Below are 9,899 nucleotides of genomic sequence, written 5' to 3'. Positions count from 1 at the left end.
CTTTGTATGAGCAACCAGAATACTTGAGATGCCATGTGTGACTTTCACAAAGCAGGCTTGCCTCGTAACACTTGACAAGAGATTTTTACACTCAGCCACTGGATCAAAACCTGTAGTATTATTTCGCACTCATTCACCTGCACACCTGCTCAGGTTTCCTCCAAAATAATCTGCTCTGGCCCATTACCAGTTGCAAAGCTCTACCCTGTACAGTGATGGTCAGTGCAGACATGCATGGGAAATTTTACCCAAGATGTTATTGGGCAGCCCTGCTGAGAATGGGTGAGCATCTGTGTAGGCTCCCAGTCTGCACCCTCAGCCCTTAAAATTGATGGGAAACAGGAGGCTATAACAAAGTTTTAGAGTGAAAAACATCAGGCTCTTCAGTGTAGTGTGGTACCTGCTCGACCCCAATAGAGACCAGATACAGAATAGTGCAGAGGGCAACTATGACTCAACCACTCTGCAAGGGGATGGCTGTACCAGCATTTTGAGGTAACACAAAGGGACACAGGACCCTTGGGGCTTGTGGAAACTGAGGAAACACACACAGGGCAGGACAGGGCCCAATTCAATAGAAAATTCATAATCCTTCAAAGAGAGGGGGCAAATTGTGGTTAGGGTGAAGTACTGGACTGAAATGCAAAGAAAATTCAGGAATCAGTATTTGTCAGATCAGGAAAACCACCAATAAACGAAACAGAAGTCTACTTACACCTCCTCTCTACACAAAGCTGTGCAGCAGTGATGAAGGGCTTGTGTCTGAAGGAGAAAGGACAATACATAGACAACAGCACCCTCCACTGGGGCAGGAAGCTTAGCACATCTGCAGCTGCAAGTATGGGTTTGCAGCATTTGAACTGGGAGAGAAGCAAGGCAGGCACCCTCCACTTCTGGCCAGCCACTTATTCTTTGGGCTGGGCCTTCAAAGGCACCATGCTCACTCATGAAGGAGGCTGGGATGCAGGTCAGCACTTTCCACAAAGGATGGGAATTGGGGCAGTCTTCCTCCATCTCTTCATATACTTCAGGGGAAAAGGTTTAGTCAAGCTGCTCCTATTTTAATGTTACAACACATGGTTATGAACAGAAGGAATTTCTGCTCAGCAAATATCTATTACTTCACTCATTACTTCTTCCTATTAGAAAGGCACAACAAGAAGGAATGAAACAGGCTTTTCTTCCCTTTTCTAAGCATCCTTACAAAATTATATACCCCACTGCAGTTGTAGTTCCTTCTGTAGGGCTGGGGATGTCAGGAAGGAACAGCTGCCCAACAGAAAGAAGAGTCTTCAAAGGCCCACTTGGAAAGGAACAGACACTTATCTAGATTTAAGGAGTGTGAACAGCCTTTAACTGGTTAAACACAGAGATCTACAGAAAGAGAGTCATGAAGAAAAGTGTCATATCCCCAAAGTACTCTGACAAAGCCTTAGGAGGAGTTACTTGGCTGCAGGCAAGATACCAGTGAAAGTGGTCTCCTGACATGAAACAAATCCAGATGAGTCAGGAAAGCTATAAGGTCACACGAAAGCCACAGTGAAAGCATCCAGAGCTGGCTCTGGTGGAGGCAGAGCTCGGTGAAAGCCCTGCAGGAAACACAGCGTGTTGCTAACTGTGTTACTGTGAGAACAGAGAGCAAATCATGGCTTTGAATATCCTCCCAAGCAACCCCAAAGCACCCTCAACCCAGCAACTGACCACAAGAATGGAAATCTTATTTTTTTTAATGATATGCCCTAGACACCTCTGAATTTCCCTGATGGGAGAGAGATCCTCCTTTCAAAACAAATTACAGCACATTTCACTTGTATGAAAACAACAGTGTCAGCAAGACTCTGGCTGTGTTTTTAGACTTCCCATATTCAGCGTACAAAACCATGTAAGAAAACAATAATAGCTGTATTTTCTTAAATACTTTTAGGCAGACCATTGTTTTGGGGAGAGTTAGAAGAACATCATGATTCAGTACTGGTAGTGTCATGGCACATAAATAAAATTCTCACCGAGAGCATAACAATCGCTTTGTTTTGATGTGCACAGCTGAGCAAGAAGTCATCACCAAAATAAACTTGATTCAAACACACCAGAAATGTTTTTGTTTCTCTTCTTCCTGCTCTTTGCACTGAATTCTATGGCATGCAATCGGCATAGACTAGAGATTAATATAACTATTCTTTTTCAAAATATGTGTTGGCTTGTCTTTTTAGCCTTAACTCTGCCTAAATATTTTTCATTGCTCATTATTTTGTTTACAGCCCTGTGATAAAAACCATGAGAAGTAGATGAGCACAACTCTAACTTGTTATGGGAAAGAATGTGAGATTTAATTTGCATGCCTGAAGCTAAGCTCTGCTTGAAAAGACAGAGCATGTATGAAATTTCTTATCATAGAGGCCAAGGTATTTTTAAGGTGTAAAGTCAAGCATATATAATTAACAGGGAACAACAGAGCATTTGAGTAGAAACCCCCTGGTGCATAAATGGCACCCTAGAGGCTTGCAAAGCCTCACCTTCCATTCCTTCTCTCAAGAACTGCATAATCATTACTGAAGTAATTATAATTGACAGTTCATGGACACACCTTAATTTTGATTATATTTTAAAGCCTCCTCACATGGCAGGGGAGATATTCCATGTCAGGCAATGCTTCCTCATGATTCTTTTTTTAGTCTATTAAGGAAATGTTTCAAATCACTTTTGCTGTACACTTCCTCCCATTGTTTACTCCCCTTCCCTACTTTTGCACACTAGCAGTGATGCAAAGTTTTCAGAAATTTCCTATACAAACATTAACTATCTTGTTTGCCTTAGAAGCAGATCTCAGGATAAGCAGTGGGATTGACAAAGGAGCCATGACTTGCCACAAAGCTGCTCAGGGAAGAATATGGTCAACACAGTAGAAAAGGACACTGAGAGTATTCCAAGACTGGTTTTGTCTTCATTGCTAAAGAAGAGAGACATGAAAAGCTGATACTGCTATTCTCAGTAAAATGCTAGGGAAGACAAAGCTCCTGTAGTTTTCACTTCTAGGCAAATTTCTAGAAGTTTACCCCACAGGTAAGGCAAAAAATGCTGAGATCATTTTCCTACCACAAAATAAGAGTTGCAGAGGTCTTGCTTCAACTAGGGTTTTATACCTTGGATATCCCCTGGGAAAATCCCATCTTTTGGCTACAAAACTAATCCAAAAGTTTGCACCCCCAGTATCCAGACAGACTACTTGCATCGTGACCTCAAGCAAAACAGAGTAACAAATAGAGCAGAGACAATACTTTGTGGTCAATCACATTGAACAAATGTCATAATGTCACCAGGTTAAATAAAGGTCTGATTTAACATGGTGTGACTCATGCCCACACACAAGCCCACTCATGATTTAATATTGTGCTTTTGGGCACAAACAGCACATGCTCTGCTGCCAGTTCTGATGCACATCTGTGTGCCTATGTGGATCCCCACAGCAGTGGCCAATGGCTTTTCCACATCATAAATACTGCTGAGTTCCCTTCACCCCCCTTCACACAAAGCAAATTCATCCTAATCACAGTTGGCTCTGGTGGCATTTTAAATTCCTTTTCTAGACTGCAGAAAGCCCCTTCTTTTATATTTTTAAATGAAAGTTAAATTCTTATGCAACTAGACTCCAAGACCAAGCTTTAAAGAACAATGCTGCTGACCTAAAGGCATAATATGAACCACTGGAGACAGCAAATCCATCACCACTGAATCAAGGCTTAGCTAACTTTGGATTATCTTCCCACAAGTGATTTCTTTATTGTTCTCATGAAAGTGACTTCTAAATTAATGAGAAATACCCTGGGTGTTTATCCTATTGAGCTCTTTCTCTTGCTGCCTAAAAAAAAATTAATCATTGTTTTAATTAATTATTTAGTCAGGTCCCTTTTGCAAAGAAATATCTTCATCCAAGCAGCTCTCACCACCAGACTTTAAGAAAATCAGCAGCCCTATCTCATTTGATTTAATAGGAGATTACAGACTAAATACCCCTTTAATATTACATACTAAACAAACACAAAAAGAATAGTTCATCCAGGGGAAAAGAGCAAGCTGGGAAGATCTGGTGTTATTTGCCTTCTACTGTCAACTTGAGACTTGGAACAGCAGTTCTGTCATCACCACAGGACATAGCTCTGGTTAAAAGGGAATACTATTTTTAAAATATAACACAGATGCCTTAGCAGAATTCTAAACAGATGTATGATAACACACAATCCACACATAAATAGAAATGGCCAAAGGCAAAACAACACAATCGGGCAAAAAGTGAAACTCTTCTGTTTAGTTTTGATCCTTTTTGTGGATAAATATTGACTAATGTAATGCAAGAGCATTGCAACCACATCCCCACTACAGGTGAGTGACTGAGACTGATATCTCAACTTTTCTCACTGTTACATTTCTTGGCTCAGGTGCACCTTGAGAAAAGTCCTTCCCAAGTGTACTTAGCAGCTGTTCTGAAGCCACCAAATTGATGAGTAACAGCAGTGCCAAGTCTTGGGTATGAACAAAGAGGATATGACAAGAGATGTCTGTTATTGCAGAGGTACTTAAGTGACAAGCCTTGTGGAACAAGTACATCTGAGGGACATTTGGGACAGGCAAGGCAATTCAAACAAGCAGTGAACTTGGATGACAATAATTCATGTTAAAACCTGTCAGCATGCAAAGGTATGATACTGTCTGAGAAGTGAAGCTATCAGCCTCAATCTTGTGTTCCTCCTGTTCAAAAGCCTGAGCTCTGATTCACTTCTGAAAGGCAGCAGAGCAGCCCCTGGAAGCACAGATGCACCTCCTCCCTCATTGCAATTTCCACTGCTTTTGCTATTTCTTTCTGTCCCTAACCTCACACAGAAGAGCAAATTCCTTCTCCTCCCTATGGCTGCCCTAACTCGCCCCAGACTAAGCAAGGGTCTCTGCAGAAGAGATTACCCAGCACACGGGGCACAGCAGGAACTGCCCCATCTCAGGCAGCCTCTGCCTGAACCTCTCTTAAGATCTCTCTTGGGGTGGGGGTTTTCTGTCTCTTCACATCTCTTCTCTTTGCTCATCTGAGACTCCAGGTTTCTCCTGAGTGAAACAATCAGCTCTGCAGTATTGAAGTTTGCTGACCAGGCTCCACCTCACCATGAAGTTGTCAGAAGTTTATAATTCACCTGCAAAATGTCCCAGGATTTTCCACATTACTCCTCTCTGCTTGAAGAAAGGTATGCAACACCAGTCCTTATTTGCTCTCCCTACCAATGATGTGCAAGGCCAGGATGCCTCCAGATCTGGGGATGAAAACTTACATTTTGAGACTTTCCCCATTTCAACAGCCTACTTATGCTGTCCCAAGGCTGTGCCTCTGTGTTGCTCTCAGTCAGAAAGCCCTGAAGGTTTCTCTGCTTTCTCTGAGCTCAAGGCTGGGCAGCCAGGGCTGCACTTTTCATCGAGGCCAGAGGAAGCACTGACCATACTGGACAGCAAACACCTGCGGACAGAATGTCTACCTGTGGGTGGACAAAGCTGAAAGTTTCCACACCCCAACAGTTCCAAAAAGCCTGGTAATACAATTCATAAGAAGCCAGAGGTCCAGAGAAAAAGCTGTGTTTAACCAGACACATTGCCTCTGAATTTCCTGTTCCCAGATTTACATAGTACACCATTGTTACTCCCATTTTTTCCACACGGAAATCCAAATTCACATCATCTCAAAGAAAATAATGCTCCCTACCAGTCAACTTCAGGAAATCAAGATGTGCTTTGCTTCCCATCTCCTGAGGCTCTTCACCTCTGTTCCCTTCCTCTGCCCCTCGTTTATTCACCATGAGCATCAGCTGCTTGGTGCAACCCACAGAGGAAACCTCAGCAGCAGCATCTCTCACCTGAAGGAGGTCTGAAGAGCAGGGAGAGGGGAGGGAAGAGGAATCAGGCTACCAGAACAACTGTCCTTTGTTTTCCAAACTGTAGTATGGAAAAATAAATCAATATTGAGTTTCAGTTGAAAATAAAAAGGGTTTATTTGAAACACTCTCTCTGACTGGTGAGGTATATTTTCTACAACTTATAAGTTCTATATCTTTATATACACTTTTAAGGGAATATGTAACTAATAAGATTTTAAAGTAAACTTTCTTTGTAAAAGACATTTTAATATCAGCAAATTGTAATTTCAAAGCTAGCGATTAATTATTAAACTTGAGCATGTACCCAAGGTTATTTCTGTTCCTCAACATAATAGTGTTGAGTTAGTGCATTAAGATAAAATACGCTGGTTTGTCTGTAATTGAAAGGATATTTCCCCTAGAAATATTGTGTATTTCTTTTATCTTTATCCAGCTATATTAAAAGAGAGAAAAAAAGGCAAACATTTCTTAGCATGCAGTTCAGCTTTACCTGCAGCCCAAGGAACTAATTTTATTTTTATGCATTAATTTTATTTGTTGTTTCAAACATTATTTGGTATTTCATAAATATACAAAAATGTAGAATCCATAACTTAATTATACATAACATCTTTTCCATCCTGGAAAAAAAAAAATCTAAAGTGCCCAGGAGAGAGGGAAGGAAAGGAGGGGCAGGGTGGTGGCAATTGGTTTTTCTGGGAAAATGGGGATGCAAAAACATCTCTGGAGGTTGGGCAGAAGAGGAGGAACAGTGGAGAAATGGGGCTGCATGGAAGGTCATACTACTGTTGGTACTTTTAGAGGCTGAGTCACTCTGAGTTTTGGCTCAAGGTGCTCTAAGACAGATGGATTAAGATAAGACTGACTGTAAGCAGTTTGGGGCTTCCCAGTCCAAGAGAGGAGTCCAGTGAGGGGCCACTGAGGTGTTGAAGGGACTGGAGTACCTCCCCTGCAAGGAAAGTCAGAGAAATGGGGCTGTTCAGCCTGGAGAAGAGCACGCTTGGGGCTAGATATGTATAAACACCCAAGGAAGAGTGCAAAGAGGATGGAGCCAGGCTGTCCTTGGTGAGCTGTGACAGATCAGACTCAACGGGCACAAACCAAAATACAGGAAGTTTTCTCAGAATGTCAGGAAACACTTTTTCCCTCTAAGGGTGACCAAGCACTGAGACAAGTTACCTAGAGAGGCTGCAGAGTATCAGCCTTTGGAGATATTCAAAAGCCATGTGGGCATGGTCCTGAGTTACTGGCTGTAGGTAGCCCTGCTGGAGCAGAGAAGTTGATGACCTCCAGAGGTGCCTCCAGCCTCAGCCACTCTTGTGACAGAAACAACAGGCTGCATCTGCACTGCACGTGGCGTGGGACCATGGCATCCCAGCTGGGGCACACATCACCTTGCTCCAGCAGCACTTCTCCTTCATATCCAAGACAGAACTGGGCACACAGCACTTCCCTGTGCCTGCGTTTCTCCTGGAAGGAAGCCCAGAGGAATTGCAATGTGTTTGTTCAAGCTCCAGCCCGGGCCAGGGGGCAAGAAGGTAAAATTCACTGATGGTGTCACCACTGCTGGTGATCCCACTTCACTTCTGATTTCAGCACTGAAAGAGCTGACAAATGCATGTGCTTCACATCAGCCACCTGACAAACCAGCTCCTTCCCCTGAGGGACAGGCCCCCACGACTGGCACACCCAATTTTCCAGTCAATATTTCATCATTACTTTTAAAATATACCTTCCAGTTCACAATAATAAATTGAATAGGCTTTCAAAAGAGAGGTTGCTGCAGAAAAGAATCACTCATATATTATTGCATACAAGTATTTGAGCCCCTCTAAGGCAGAAACAATACTACAGACAGTATAGAAAAATATTTGAATATGTTTGTACTTTCATATAGCATAAGTCTTGGTTTAAAAAGTGAAGTGTTTGTTCCAGAAAATTTACCTGGGAGATTAAGACCTGGGGAGAAAAAAAAAAAGGAGCCATTTATCCTTTAGTATGTGGGGTTTAATTTAATTTTTAAACCATACCAAATTGAACTATACATAATTTTTTTTTTCTTAATTTTAACACGGTCTCAAATGTAATAGAAATATAAAAGGGAGTATGGCACTGTAAAAGGAAGACTTTCAGTGTAGAAAAGAAAAAAACACAGGAAGTTAGTATCCACCCCATGGAAGGTTAAAGGCTTGTCACTTGAGGAATTTTTATTGTTTATACACAAATGTATTCCCTTGGCTAGGGCGGTACACCCAAATGCTGTTCTTACTTCCTCCCTCTGTGCTGGAGGGCTAATAATACAAATAGGATTAGAGATAAATGTCATTTTTATGCTTGTTTTTCATCCCTGGCAAGTCTATAAAGCGATCTCTAGATAAAGTTTCAGGGCTAAAATAAATTCACACACTTTGCATTAAGTCTAGATGGGCTGCAGAGGTAGTTACATCAAAACGTCATCTAATTACAGAAAATAAACACTTCCTATCCAGACCCCACGCCAATAGCCTGTGTCCCACCTTTTTTCCTTCAAAGGGAAAATCCCAGAGTTCAGGCATTAAATATCCTTAGGCTGGAGTGGGCTTGGAAGGCAGCTCTAAACCACACATCACTATTTCTGGAGGATGCCTTGAGCAGAGGGAGAGAGGGGGTCCCACACCTTGCCTGAAAACGATGGTTCACCCTGGCTCTTTGCACTTTGCTCCTTGCATTTACACAGGATTTCCCACAGGGATGGGAATAAATTGGTGCTTTTTAACACAGGAATGACACCTGTTGCAGTCTCACAGGGCACCAAACAGGCCTGACACCAGCGTTTCATCACCACCATCAGAATCACAGTGAGTGGCAGCCAGAAAATTGTTAAGTGTTTCAGCAGGATTGGGGCAGAGCTCTGATTAATATTAAGCACCTATGTTGGCAGAAGCAACATTCTTATTTGCTTTAAAAACACTTCTCATTACAGTGTAGTCCAGCATTCAAAAGGCAAAATGCAGCCATGTGGCATTTCTGAATAATCCTATCCTTCATTTTCTTGTTTGAGGCAATTTTCATGTCAATATGGAAATATCTCAGTAATTCACACTGTAATTGAACTGGAACTGCTGGATTAAGACAATCTTCTATCATCAATGCCTACCTGCAGAACCAATTTACTTCAGAACCTACCTCACAACAGAATGCTGTAGAAATTGACCATTTTCTGATTGCAACTATCGGCTGCCAATGCTGGAATAGCAGGAGACTGCACTGAGTCCATGAGTTTCTTCTGTTTCTGGTTCTTACTGCCATTAAAACACCTCAACCATGAAGAAAAAGAAACTTGCTCTCATAACCTTGAATTATATCTCTGTCTGTAACAACAACAACAACAACAACAATCTGAGGTATGGGAAGATATTGAATTAAAGTTATTTTCCTTGTTTAGGTGGGAGCTCCTGGAATTCAAACAAACCAAACTCCTTTCAAAATAGTAAATGGTCTAAACCCAAATGTGGAAAATACCAGACCTGAAGAACTGGTCTGGAAAAAAAAATACATGAAATGAGGCTGGAGCACAGTTTAAAATGAGCAGGGCTCTTCCTTAGTGGTACCTGTGCAGTAAATCTCTTACACTATTGACTGTTTGAAACCTTGGGAGTGAGCCACAGGAGTTACAGGAAGTGACCTTAAAGAAGAGTCAATGACAAATCTTCATCATCACTGCCAGGATAGTTGCACTTCTATCACTGTTCAAAACACAAAAAGCAAAGAAACTTAGTCTTCAATTTGGTATTGAGATTAGCTACGTTATAGATAAAATACTGGAAATTAAAATGAAGTGGAATCTAATGGACATACCAGTGCCAAGCCAGGTTGATGTCTGGTGACAACTGTGTGCATCTAAGAGCAAAATTTTAGGTGTGTTGCAAGCTCACATCTTTATTTTGGCATTGGAAACAGATTCAGGGTTCAGTGACCAAGGTAAACTAGAATGGGGTTAACAAATTAAAC

At 41.7% G+C, this 9,899-nt stretch overlaps 1 long non-coding RNA gene across 1 annotated transcript; it reads right to left on the bottom strand.

Moving 5' to 3' along the window:
- Positions 1-1,897: 1,897 nt before the first annotated feature.
- On the bottom strand, positions 1,898-5,962 carry LOC306800088. Its single transcript, XR_013773754.1, has 2 exons — positions 5,829-5,962; positions 1,898-2,947 (listed from the first exon to the last, which is right to left on the bottom strand). It is a non-coding gene; the product is annotated as an uncharacterized lncRNA (long non-coding RNA).
- Between the last annotated feature and the right edge of the window lie 3,937 nt (positions 5,963-9,899).

This window comes from Erithacus rubecula (genome assembly GCF_903797595.1).
Source record: "Erithacus rubecula genome assembly, chromosome: 3".
Classification (NCBI taxonomy): domain Eukaryota; kingdom Metazoa; phylum Chordata; class Aves; order Passeriformes; family Muscicapidae; genus Erithacus; species Erithacus rubecula.
The sequence above is the reverse complement of the archived record's forward strand: the minus strand, read 5'-3'. Positions and strand labels throughout refer to the sequence as shown.